At 62.1% G+C, this 13,031-nt stretch overlaps 1 protein-coding gene across 1 annotated transcript in view; it reads right to left on the bottom strand.

Moving 5' to 3' along the window:
- Positions 1–6,111, bottom strand: part of SRRM3 (serine/arginine repetitive matrix 3) — a 28,013-nt gene extending 21,902 nt beyond the window's left edge. The window contains exon 1 of the mRNA XM_083806128.1: positions 6,023–6,111. The gene's annotated coding sequence lies outside the window, so the exon portion shown is untranslated. The remainder of the gene's footprint in view (positions 1–6,022) is intronic.
- Between the last annotated feature and the right edge of the window lie 6,920 nt (positions 6,112–13,031).

Below are 13,031 nucleotides of genomic sequence, written 5' to 3'. Positions count from 1 at the left end.
CTCCCTCCGTGCAACGTCCCCGGGTCGATCGGTGAGCAATTTGCTCAAAGATAGCCGCAGCCACGTCCGCTGTCCCTGTCCGTGTCCCCGTCCCCTCTGCAGGGTCCCTGCGGGGCAGGGGGAGAGGGGATGGGAGCCGGCGGTCCCCAGGTGGGTCCTGGCCACTCGCAGGTACCCGGCAGGGCTCGGGGCGGTGGGAGCTGGGCTGGGGGAGCAGTGGGGTGCCCGGGTCGGTGTCACACAGCCGGCTCCCTCCTGGCTGGCTCGAAGCCTTCCCCAGGCGGCTGAGGACAAGGGGCTGGGGGTGGCAGGGAGGGGAAGTGCTCCGACGTGAGTAATATTCCCCATGATAGCTAATAACAGCAATCCTGCCTCGGTGACGGCACAGGCACAGGCAGGAAAACAAAGGAAGAGAAAAAACTACCCACAAACACCACCCTGCTATAAATAGCAAAGCAGAGCCACAAGCAAAAGCCCTGGACACACACACACAGAAAAAAAAAAGCAAATGGAGCAAACCCTGCACCCCTGGTGCCAACAGGACAATGTGCTGGGGCAGAAGGAGCCCCAGGCCCCCAGAGGGATGGGCTGGGTCTGTGCCCCCTTGTCCCCAGAGGAGACCCCCAGCGACACCCTGTCTGCAAGGGACAGCCTGGGGACACGCTGCAGGCGGGGGGCTGCCACCTCCCCAGCCTTCAGCCATCGGCCAGCGCCACGCGACAGAGCGGGGATGGCCTGGGGCGGAGGCAGCAACCCAGCCTCATCCTGAGCCTCCAAACCCATCCCCAATCCCCATCCCCTGCCTCGTCCCCAATCCCCATCCCCTGCCTCGTCCCCAATCCCCATCCCCAGCCTCCATCCCCATCCCCAAACTTCGCCCCGTCCCCGTCGGCCCTGCCCGAAGGCCAGCGGCTCCCCGCCCGGCTCAGCGCTATCCACAGCACTAACCACGATGGCTAAATATTTCATTATCTGCAGTAATTACCCACAAATCATCAAGCGCTGGCAGCCAGAGCCCCGACCGCCTTGCAGAGGGGGACAGAAGGCGTTTCGGGGCGAGCGCTGCCACCCGTCCCCAAACCACCTCCGTGCCACCCAGCCGCCCAAGGTCCCCAGCATCGACGTGCCAGGGCTTCGGGGGCAGCTGCTGGGGGAACTCCCGAGCGAACCCAGCCCATCCCTTTTTGCCAAGCCCTTTGCACTCACGTTTTGGGATCCCCATCCTCCCCGCTGGCACTCCAAGTGCCACCATTGGGGCTGGGGAGAGGGAGATCAAAACGGGTTTTCATCTCGTAGGTGCTTTCTGCTGCCTGGATTCAGCTTTGTTTGGAGATGCTGCATCCCCATCCCCATCCCCAAAAACGTTTTTCCACCAAACCACTCTTGCCTTTAGCTTTTCCTGCCCAAAAACACGACTTTCCCCAGCTGCCTCCTCCAGTCCTTCCCCACCCAGCTCCCTGCTCGTGCCCAGGGCCGGGCTCTGCCCCCCGGCACCCCCCTTCCCGGGGGCAGGGAAGCACCACAGCAGCGGTGCCCCCCGCCCGGCCGGCCTCCCCCTTGCCGCCGCGCTAATTAAAGCTGCCTCCGGCCGGCACTCAATTAATTCTGGCCGCATCCAGCTGCACCAGACGGGGCGACGGCGGCGAGCGCCCGCGTGCCGGGGCCGGGGACTCCCGAGGACGTGCAGCAGCCCCCGGCCAGGGCCAGAGGCCGGCGCTGAGCCCCCCGAAGGCCAAGAGCCCCTCGTGGGAGGCTCCGGCTGCTGCGGGGTCCCCCGAGGGGATGGTGTGACGCGGCGGCTGGCATGGCTGCCCTTTAGATAAAGAGCAGCGGTTTTCCCCTTTAAAATCTCCAACTTGTTTACAAGAGGGAGGCAGCACCAGGAAGCGGGGGGATGAAGCTTTCATCTGCTGCTGGCAGCTCGCGCCGAGCCAACACAGTTTGGAAGGAGAAGAGCCCACCTGCTCCGGGGAACGGGGAGAGGTGGGCCAGCCCCATCCTCCACCCTCCGTCCTCCATCGCCATCATCATCTTCCAGCCACCCCATCCCATCCCCGTCCCATCCCCGTCCCCATCCTCCACCCTCCAACCTCCATCCTCCATCCCCATCCTCATCCTCAACCTCCAGCTATCCCATCCCCATCCCATCCCCATCCTCCACCCTTCATCCTCCATCCCCATCCTCATCCTCCAGCCATCCCATCCCTATCCTATCCCCATCCTCCATGCTCCGTGCTCCATCAACCTCATCCTCATCCTCCATCCATATTGATCCTCATCCTCATCCTCCACCCACTCCATCCCATCCCATCCCATCCCATCCCATCCCATCCCATCCCATCCCATCCCATCCCATCCCACCCGCCCCCCGCTGCCAGCCTTGCTCCGTGCCTCAGTTTCCCTGCCCAACCACAGTTTCGATGCCGACCGCCACCCGGCTGGGGCCCGCGCTGCCCTTCGGGTCTCATCGCGGCACACGGCAGGAGCAGTCACCCCATCCCCTAAGCGCTTACAGCCTCGTTACAGGCTGCTAATTATTTGAAGGTGGCCGGAGGAGGCCTCCACCCGGCCACCTTGCTGCACGAAGGCAGAAAACAGCCGGAACGCAGACGGCCTCTCCTAAATACCTGGCCGGAGTCAGCAGGAGGAAAAGTCTCGGGTTGCTGCTTTTAATTGGGCCGACCAGTGCCAAAACCCATGAGTCAGACCTCCAAGAAGGGGAAAAAAAAACAAAAAACAAACCAGGATGAGAGCAGCTTGGAAAGGCTCAGCCCATCAGCTCTGCCCTGAGCCGGCGGGACCCCACAATCTGGGGAGCAGAAAGGCGCTGGGTGCCCAAAGGGCACCCCAAAAAAAGACAGTACCTGGGGACAGGCTGCCCTGCACCGTGTGGGGCCATCCCGCAGCAAAACCGCTCCATGGCCAGAGCCAGGGGGGACACCAGGATGGACCCGGGGGATTTGGGACCACCCCGTCACGGCTAACGGGGGGCCAGCGAGCCGGGCGAGGGCTCGCTGCTGCTCGTGCGTACGCACGCGTGTGCGCCTCGCTGTGTGTTTTAAATAGCTGAGGAGGCTGGTGGAGAAGCTACAGAGTTGCTAAGCAACTGGGCTCCTTCCTGGCGTGGCAAAAAAAAGGGACCAGGGGGTCCGGGGGGCACGGAGAGGGGCAGGACCCCATGGGGAGGTGGGCACAGGGGGACGATGGCGCGTGGAGAGGGACGGGCGATGCCGCGCGAGGAGCGGGGCGATGCTCCGCAGGGGAGCCAGGAGCCCCAAGGGAGGCGAGGAGCTGGGGTGTGCTCCCAGCCCCAAAACGCAGCCTGTCGGTGGGGGGGGACCCCCCCAAAATGTCTGAGGGAGGGCGGCGGGGAGCGTGTCCTGCAGGCGGCATCGAAATTCATGGCTTCTGGCAGCCCCGGATTCACGGCACAGCACGGGACGGCACAGGTGACGCCGAAGTCCCTAAATTTCACCCAGCCCCTGCCCCAGGAGCCCCCAGCACCCCGCATCATGGGCAGGGGTCGGGTGCTCGCTGCCCCCAAACCCTTCACCCCCGCGGGGGTGCTTAAACAGCGGGGGCTCGGGGGAAGGAGCGAAGCACCAGCAGGGCCATGGGCCGGATCCTGACGCCCGCGGCCCCACAGCCCTCCCTAAGGCCACCGCCAGGCTGGGGACAGCCCCCGGGGCAACCTCGCCCTGTCTGCCCCTACAGCAGCACCCCCTCGGACAATCCTGGGGGGCACAACGATAATAATAATAATAAAATAACAATAATAGCGGCAACTACTGAGACCCAGAGCAGCAGGGGGCTGTCGCACCGGTCCCGATCCTGCCGGCTCGCCTCCCCCGGCGGTAACGGAGGACCCCGGGTGCAGGGGGGGTCCCGGGCGAGCGGGCAGCAGGGCCCCCCCCGGGCGCGGTGCCCGTTGTGTAACGGGAGGAGCTATTCCGGGGCTGAGCACGTTATATAAGACGCGGGCCACCTGGCCGGGAGAAGACGCGAGCTGGGGACGCGGGAGGGAAGGCGAAGGGCTTTGGGGACGCCGAGGAGCGGGGGTCCCGCTGCCCCCCCAGCCCCATCCGCCCGCCCGCGGCCCCGCAGCGGGATCCGGGCCCCGCACGCCGAAATCGGGGCAGGGAAATTGGGGCTGGGGCTTGGGGGTTTGGGGATTTCCTCCACGGAGAGGAGCCGGGAGTGGGGAAAGGCAGCGTACCACAGGCCAGCTACCGCCTCCTGCGGCGTACGGTGCTGGGGGGCACCGCACACCCACAGCACAATCCATGGGGGGGGCTGAGGATGCCCGCGGGGTGCCCAGCAGGCACAGCACCCCAGGGAGCCGTGCCGTGGGGGCAGCCCTTCATCGGGGCAAGGCCGCATCTCCTCGGTGCGGGGACAAAACCAAGCGGGGACAAAACCCGTCTAGGGGGCAGGAAACCTGGGGGGGGGGGACACCACTCGGCACAGCCCCAGCAGCGCTGCCCTAAAACCCACAGGGCTTCTGGCTCCAGGAGCCCCCCCCGCCGGCTCCGGTAACCCCTCTGTGCCGTAGGGAGCGGGGCCGCCTTCATCCCTGCGGGGCTGCCACCGCCGCGGGGCAGCGGGACGCTGAGGATGGGACCCTCGGGAGGTGGGATGCGGGGGGGACACACAGGGGTGGGTTGTGTGAGGGGAAAGGGGCAAGCAAGAGGCTAGCGAGGGGCTAGCGAGGGGCTAGCGAGGGGCTAGCGAGGGGCTTGCTCCCCACCTGGAGCCCCCAGTGAAGGGCCTGCAGTGGCAGAGCCCCACGGGGTGCTCTCCTCCAACCCAAACACCCCCCGGGACCACGGCACCGTGCCCCCCCCCACCAAGCACAACCCCTCCGCCACAGCGCAGCCACGCGAGGCATCGCCCGAGCCGGGGCCACGACCCGAGACCCCCGCGGCGGGCACCCCGCTGCCACCGAGGGGACGAAGGACCCCGGCCCCGCTCCCTGCCTGGCCCCGAGGCTCCCAGACCCCATAACAGAGCCCGCCGGCAGCCCAGCCTTGCCCCTTCTCCCACCCCCAAACCCCACAGCGGGTCTTAGAAACCTGCCCCGTTTTGGGGCCGGGTTTTGGGGCAATTTGTGCGTCCCCCTCGTCGCAAGCCCTGGGCCAACGGGGAGCCCCCAGCCCCCCCTATGGGGCCTCGTGGGGCCGTCGGGCCCTTCCCGGCCCATCCCCACCACGCTGTGCACATGGGGTGCTCCCGAGGAGCCCTGACACCCCAAAAACCATCTGATTCCCCTTCCCCAACCCCACTGTCCCCCAGGTAACACCATACCCAAAAAACACCCCTGTCCTTTTAGGTACCCCCCACCAACCCCATCCCATGGGGTCTCCCCACATCACCCTGCTCCCCGTGCAGCCCCCAAAACCCTACAACCCCCCCCAAAACCCCTCCAAAACCCATCAAAGCCCCCCAAAACCCCGCTCCTCTGACCCCTCCCCAAGTAACACCCCCCACAACCACCCCTCTCCCTTTACCCCCCCCCCAAAAGCCCCCAAACCCACCCCATGGCGTCTCCCCTCACCCCCTTGCCCCCCCACACCCCCTGCTCCCCGTGTGCCCCCCAAAACCCCCAACTCCCCCCCCAAACCCCCAAAACCCCCTGAAACCCCCCCAAAACCCCCTAAGCCCTCCCTTAAGCCCCCACTAACCCCCCCACACCCTCCCCAAACCCCCCAAAATCCCCCCCAAACCCCCCAAGACCCCCCCAAATCCCCCCAACCCTCCCCAAACCCCCCAAAATCCCCCCCAAGCCCCCCAAGACCCCCCCAAATCCCCCCCACACCCTCCCCAAACCCCCCAAAATCCCCCAAAAACCCTCCAAGACCCCCCCAAGACCCCCCCAACCCTCCTCAAACCGCCCCCAGACCCCCCCCCCGGCCCGGCTCCCCCCGGCCCGGCTCCCCCCGGCCCCGCTCCCCCCGGCCCCGCTCCCCCCGGCCCCGCTCACCCGGCCCCGCTCACCCGGCCCCGCTCCCCCGGCCCCGCTCACCCGGCCCCGCCGCCGCTGTTCCCGCAGCCCCGGCGCGGCCCCTCCCGGCCCCTCCTGAAGCGCTGGACAGCTCCGCTCCGCTCCGCGCCGCGCCGCCCGCCCAGAGCGCCCCCAGCGCCCCGCAGCGGCCCCTGGCGGGCGGAGGGCGGAGCGCGGCCCCCTCGCGGCCATCGCCTCACGGCCGGGCCCCGGCGGCCTGCGGCCTGCGCCGTGTCACACAGCCCTTACCGCCCCGTATCGTCCCGTATCATCATCCCATATCATCCCATATCAACCCACGTCGTCCCGTGTCGTCCCATATAGTCCCATGTTGTCCCACATCGCCCCAGATCTCAGCCCGGCTCCCATCCCAAACCCGATCCCAGACCCCATCCTGTCCTACGTCCCACCCAAGCCTCTCCCGTATCCCGCCTCGAATCCCTTCCCACCCTGTATCCCTTATCACTTCTCACAACATATCCCGTCTCAGCCTCTGAGCCATCCCACACTCTGTCACACCCTGTATCCCATCCTATACACTATCCCATCCCACATCCCATCCCTTCCTGTATCCCACATCCCATCCCATATCCCATCCCTGTATCCCATCCCCTCCTATATCCCGCATCCCATATCCCATCCCTGTATCCCATCCCACATCCCATCCCATATCCTATCTTCGCATTCCATGTCCTACCTTCACATCCCATACCCCACCCCACCCTGTATCCCATCCCATATTCCATCTCATCCCACATCCCATCCCATATCCCATCCCACTTCACATCCCATATCCTACCTTCACATCCCATATCCCGCACCCCCCCATATCCCACCCCATAGCCCACACATCCCACCCTGTATCACATTCCATATCCCAACCTGTATCCCACCCACTCCGTAGCCCACCCTACCCTACATCCAACCCCATATCCCACCCAGCACCCCATCCCACCCCCCGCCCTGTATCCCACCTCTTCCCACACCCCAATATCCCACCCCATACCCCCCCAGACACCCATCCCAGCCCACCCATCAGCACCAACCGGGACCACCCGCAGCACCCCAACAGGGACCGGCCGAGGGCTGGTTGGAGGCGGGATGCGGCAGGTCCCTGCTGGGACAAAGCCGTGGCGCCAGCACTAATGAGCCCGTAATTAATTCTGCTTTCCGCACCGTGCCGAGCACTTGTTCTCCTCGTGGGCCAGGAGCTGTGGGGTCTGGGAGGGGGAGCTCCCAGTGCCCCCAGTAATGTCCCAGTGCCACCGGTACAGTCCCGCTCAGCCCGAACATGAGCGACAGCAGGCAGGATTGGGCACGAGGAGGAGAGATGAACCCAAAAAGGTTTGAGATGAACCCAAAACGTTTTGCATTGAACCCGAAAAGGGCCAAAATGAGAGAAAAGCCAGGTCAAAGTGCTGCGATGCTCAGGGCCACGCTGCTCCCCCATGGTGTGGGTCAAGTTACCCAAACCTTCCCGAAATCCGGTCATGGCAAAGGATAGGCTGCCCCAACCCCCCCAAAACCTCCCTGCACAATTGCAGTGAGGGATGGGACCCCCCCAAGCACCCCAAAACAACCCACTGCACTCCCAGCAAGGGGCAGGTTACCCAAACCAGCCCCAAACCACCCCACACCACGTGGCTGCGGCACCGGGGAGCTGCCCCCGGCTTCGGCTCCTCGTTTGTGGAGAGCTAACGAAGGCACCCAGCTGCCCCCATGGGGGTGGTGAGGGGGGGACCCATCCTACAAACTGTTTGTCACTGCTGCGTGTGGGAGGCTTTGGGGCTCAGCTGCCCCCCATCTTTCTCCCCATCCCCATCCCCATCCCTGTCCCCAAACCATGGGGGTGGCAGAGGGCACTTTGGGGCCGGACAAGGGGCCGAGCACGACCCCACAGCATCCCCAGGCTGTTTTTAGGGCGCTCTGCTCCTCTCTTTCTCCCCTCTGCATCCCCACCAGGGCGCGAGGAGACGCCGCCCCATGGGAGAAGCCCCCTGCCTGCTCTGCACCCTCCATTTTTTGATGGCAGAGGGGACAAACAGCCATGAAGGGGAAAAAAATCCGGCATCCCCGGGGCGAGCACGTGCCCCGCGCACTGCCATTCTCTTTCCAGCACCCGCAGCGTCCGCAGCGCTGAATAATGCATCAGGGCCTGGGAAACAAAGAGGACGGGGAGACGTGGCCGGGCTTCCCCGCGGCGCAGCGGCAGCAAAAGCATCGTGGGGAGACCCCGCTGCGAGGGCAGCAGCCCCCCGGCACCCCAGGGCTTGTGGCGGGGCTGTGTTGGGGTTTGCCGCAGCATCCTCGGGGGCCGGAGGAAGGCAGGGGCTGGGGGTGAGGGGAAAAAAGGGAAAAAAGGGAGAGAAACCCGCGGGCAGGGAGCTGGGGGGGAGCTCGGCTCTGCGGTGCAGGGAAAGAGATCGCAGAGAACAAAAGGGGGAGAGGAAAGGAGTGGGGAGAGGGGACGTTAATTGCAGGAAAAGAGCCAGCCAGAGCGAGCCGCGGCGGAGGGGGAGCAGGAGAAAAGCATCACTTGAAAGAAACCCAGGCTCGGGGAAGGAAAGATCCGCGATAAATAATTAAAGGAGATCAAACGAGGCAGGCAGCAGAACAAGGCCTAATTGCAAGGATTCACACTGCGGTTCCAAAAAAAATAAAAATCGCTGCCAGCCTCCTCCCGACGCACGAGGGAGGGCGGCCGGGAGCGGCCCCGCCACGTGCTGCCGGCACGGCCACGGCCCCATCCTGCCGAGCCCAGCCTGCGTGGTGCTCAGCAGCCCCACACAGCCCAGTGAGGCAGCGGGGGGAGAGGAAAAAGCCGAGAAATGCTGCAAAAAACAGGAAAAGTTGTGCAGGGGAAGGGCCCAGGGGCAGCCCGGTGGTGGCTGCGATGGGGACGGGGCGTCCCGGCGTGACCTTGGGGCGTTCGATCGCAGCCGGCGGCTGGAGGCTCCCATCGATGTGGGCTCGACCCCGCGTGGGGCCGGGGATGGGGTTGCAGATCTGCTCTCCCAGCACCGGTGCAGGAGCAGAAATCCAGACGCCAGTCCCCAGTGGGGTCACTCCAGCCTGGAACAACCCAACGGCAGCTGTCCACCACCGCAGTTTTCTTTTCTACAAACCCAAAGCGCTGCTCCCTGCAAGCATCCACCCGGCGCAGGCACCGCCGGAGGGGCAGAGCCTGGCCACGGGGACCTGTCACGGCCCGTGTGCCACCATCCCTTCCCCACGTCGCAGCCCTTCCTGCAAGGGCATCGCCCACCTCCCCGTGCCACCGGGGTGCCCACGCCAGGTGCCAGCAGCGGTGGCGAAGCTCAGCACGAGCGCGCTCACCTCTCCCCGCCGGCAGTAAAACCTCCGCCCCGGCAGGAGGCCCCGCGTATTAATCGCACCGCCTTATCCCGCCATCTGTTCCGGCAGCCGGGAAAAGAGCAGCCCCTTCGGTGGCCTTTATTAACAGGTTTCCCTGTAAATACAAACAAACCCGCCCGTCTCGGCGCCGCGCTCCAAATCCGCTCCGAGGCACCCGGTAGGGAAGGGACAGCTCGCAGGCATTTGAGTAAATCAAGAGGAGCAAACGCGGCGGTGGTGATTTAACGGTGCCGGTGGCCAGGCAGGGGAGCGAGGGGAAGGAGGGAGGGAAGAGAGGCCTCCGCCAAGCTGGAGCCACCGCTCAGGTGGTTTCTGATCCTCCTGCCCGTGCTCAAACCTCTCGGCATCACCCTCCGGGCCCCTTTCCTCTCCCTGTTCCCCTGTGATCTCCCCAGGCTGAGGATGCTCTGCATAAAGCAGCACCCAAACGCCTTCCCCTTGTTGTTTCCCTGCTTCTCCTAAATATCACCGAAATGCCAGGAGCGAGCCCTGCCCAAGGCAAGCTGCTGCTGCCATCTCCCGGAGCGTCCCCGGGGAGAGGAGGCTCCAGGGGGGCACAGCCGCCACGCGCGGGCTTCGGGCTGGATTTTCCCGAAGGATTACGGCTCCTTATGGGGACGGATATTGCGCCAGCGCTCATTCTCCCCGGTCTGCCTTTAAAACCCACCCACTATGCTCACCACAAGGGTTTGAGTTGCGCTGGAGATTGCAGGCTCCATCCCAGCAGGGTTCAGACAGGGACGGGTGCTGGCACCCCTCCCCGGCACACGGTCCCGTTAAATAAATGTGCGTGCTGGGGAGCCAGGAAGGGAAACAGGGAAAAATGTTTTCCCAGGAATAAATGTGGACGAAGGCTGCCAGCCTGCACTCTGTCCCTGCAGTCTGCCAACCTGAAGGCACCCTGGCACCAAGGGCGATGAAATAGCCAAGCCCTAAGCCTCACCGTTTGCTTTTCTCCTCGTTTTACCCTCTTCTGCGCTTTACCACATCACCCCGATCCACGCGGGACGTGTAAAACAGAACGAGGTTGTTCCACCGAGGGCACCTGCACACGGACCCTTCCACCTCCCCCAGGAGCTGGGCCCCGCAGCAGGGCAGGGAACGGAGGCAATGCGCCCCGTAACGGGGCAGGCCGGGCTGGGGAGGATGTTCCAGCGAACGCCTGAACCACTGCCCGCTCTCGTCACAGCACGGCCACCGCGCTGCGGTACCTGCCCGAGGGGGGATGGAGGTTGTGTGGCTCGTTAGGGACCCAGCACCGGGAAATAACGCCCAGGGCGAGGTGCCAGATCATCACGGTGCACCCAGCTAGCTCCTGCTCCTCCGGGAACCTCTGCCAGCGTGTGCCTTGGTTCCCTCCCTGGGACTCCAACCGCATCCTGCCCAGTGCTGATGGCAGCAAGGAGGAATTGGGAGGGATAAAATCGGCACAGAAAGGGGAGCGGATGTTGTCTTATTACGAAAAGGATTTGAAGGAGACCCTGAAGAATCTGCCAGCCAGCAGGCGCTGGGAAATAATCCTCTCCCACCTCAGCTCCACTCACCCACGCTGTCCCACGGTCCCCGCTTTCTGCTTTTCCACGCAACTCCCCTCCCACTTTGCTGGATTTGGTCCGCTGACACAGGAAAGAATAACCTAGGCCACGCTACGAACATCAAAAGTCCCCAAACACTCCAACCCTCGGAAATCTGCTCTACCTGCTGCACCAAAAAGAGCAGGACAAGAACAAGCACAGCTTACGTCCCTCCTGATCCAAGGCGAGGCTTTCCCAGCAGCCTGGGCACAAGCAGGAGCAGGCCACTAGCTCTGCAGACGATAAACTTTTAATAACCCACTGCCTGCTTCTGGGTAGGGAATTGCTGATGGGTCTGCAAGAGCCCCATGCCCAGCAGCCAGCATTATTGCCAAGGCCACCGCGCGCTTCCCAGTCCTTGTTTTGAACATTTTGAACAACCTCGAGGTCGCATGTGCTAGGCCTGGCCTGCCACCCATCCTCTGTGTCCTTTGGTTGTGACATCCTCCACTGTCCCCAACGTGATCTTTAATTCTGTTAATACCACCTAATAACCACTTTGTTCCAAGCCTGCTGAGTAACGAGTGCCAGCACTTCCATTTCATTACTATTTCTGTAAAGAAACCGAGCTTTAACACATTGAGCTTCCGCAGACAGAGGCACATGAGCTGTGCTTGCTGCCCTCCCTGCCCACATGTTCCACAGAGGGACAGAGCCAAGCACTTCATTGTCAGTCTTCAACAGCGTGATAATTGTGTGATCTGTTTCAGGATGATGGGCTAGATCAAAATAAATTAAAAAAAAATAATAATAGTTCAAATAGCTCAGGAGAGTTAGAATACAAGAGGTAGGAGGAAATGAAGCCAGTGACCAAGCAGCATCTACTACCTTGAGGTGTGTTCCCTAAGAGAAACTTCAACTCCAGGTTCTCTCGCTCAAACCAGCACTGCCCCCAACCCATCCAGAGGTGCTGGGCTTTGGCATTTCCTTCAGCTAATCAAAACAGAGTCTGCTCAACTTAGAATTCAGCCTACATGGATTAGAGCAATTCAAAGCAATAGGGTAAGCAGCCCACAGAGCATGGAGGAAGATTGAATTAATAGCTTCCTTCATTAAAGCTTACCTTCAAAGAAGTCAGCGTTAGAACTTGTCATCATCGTTTTCGTGCAGACATTTATTTTTATATTCACAGGAGGATGAATGTAAAAGAAGTCTATGCAGATGCTAAATCAAGGCTTTTGTTCCTAACCAGAAAGAAGTCACTCTCAGCATTTTAATTATTTTCTTACAGCAGGACTGACGTTGCAACCACTGTGCTCTTTCACTAACTCTTTAAAAGTCAACTTACGTAAGGTTCCAGCAACACAATGTAACAGAGGTAATGTGCCAACCTGAAAAAACCCTTTTGGGATCACTCTAATCAGATACCCTTCTGCGAGCCTCTTCAACCTGTCTCGATCCCGTTTGATCATCCCTGTTTTCCCAGCTGCTGTGCTGAACAAGCAGCCTGAGACAAAACCGAAGCAGCAGCACAGCTGAGAGCTCGGAGGAACTGCAGCGTAGCCAAGCAGCAGGACCAGGAAGGCGATGCAGAAAACGTCCTTCCCAAATTACAGATGGGATGGCCACAAGCAGTGGCTGTTGCAGCACGGTGCTGGCATTACTGACTTTCTCTGGTTGGGTTTTCAGACAAAACTTGCTTCAGAGGTGTGAAATGCCAACCTTGACTTCAAAGGCAGCTTATTTTGCAGCTTTCAGAGACGAGTGGAAGTATCTAAGGAGGTCTGAAAGCAGTCTGAGGACAGGTGGAAGCTTTGTAAACTGGCCACCTCCCCTGGCTCCATCACCTCTGTCCAGAGAGCAGTGTTACCTAGTCAGATCTCACCATCTGGAGAAATACAGCACTGTTTTAAATACTAAATACAACTTCAGGCTTCCTTAACCCTGAAATGCCCATCACTGTCAGTCTGCATTATCACCTCCCCTTCTGCAGAGAACAGCTGAGCCCCTTCCCTGGGATGCCTCTCACAAAATCCAGCAATTAGTTCACCCATTTTAAGAGGTTGCTATCGCTGATAACCTCTCAGAGACCTGCAGCTTCTACCTTCAGAAGACAAAAACAACAGGACAACTCCAGCCGG

This window comes from Anser anser (genome assembly GCF_964211835.1).
Source record: "Anser anser genome assembly, chromosome: 20".
Classification (NCBI taxonomy): Eukaryota; Metazoa; Chordata; class Aves; order Anseriformes; family Anatidae; genus Anser; species Anser anser.
Note: the sequence above shows the minus strand (reverse complement) of the source record. Positions and strands in the feature narration are given on the sequence as shown.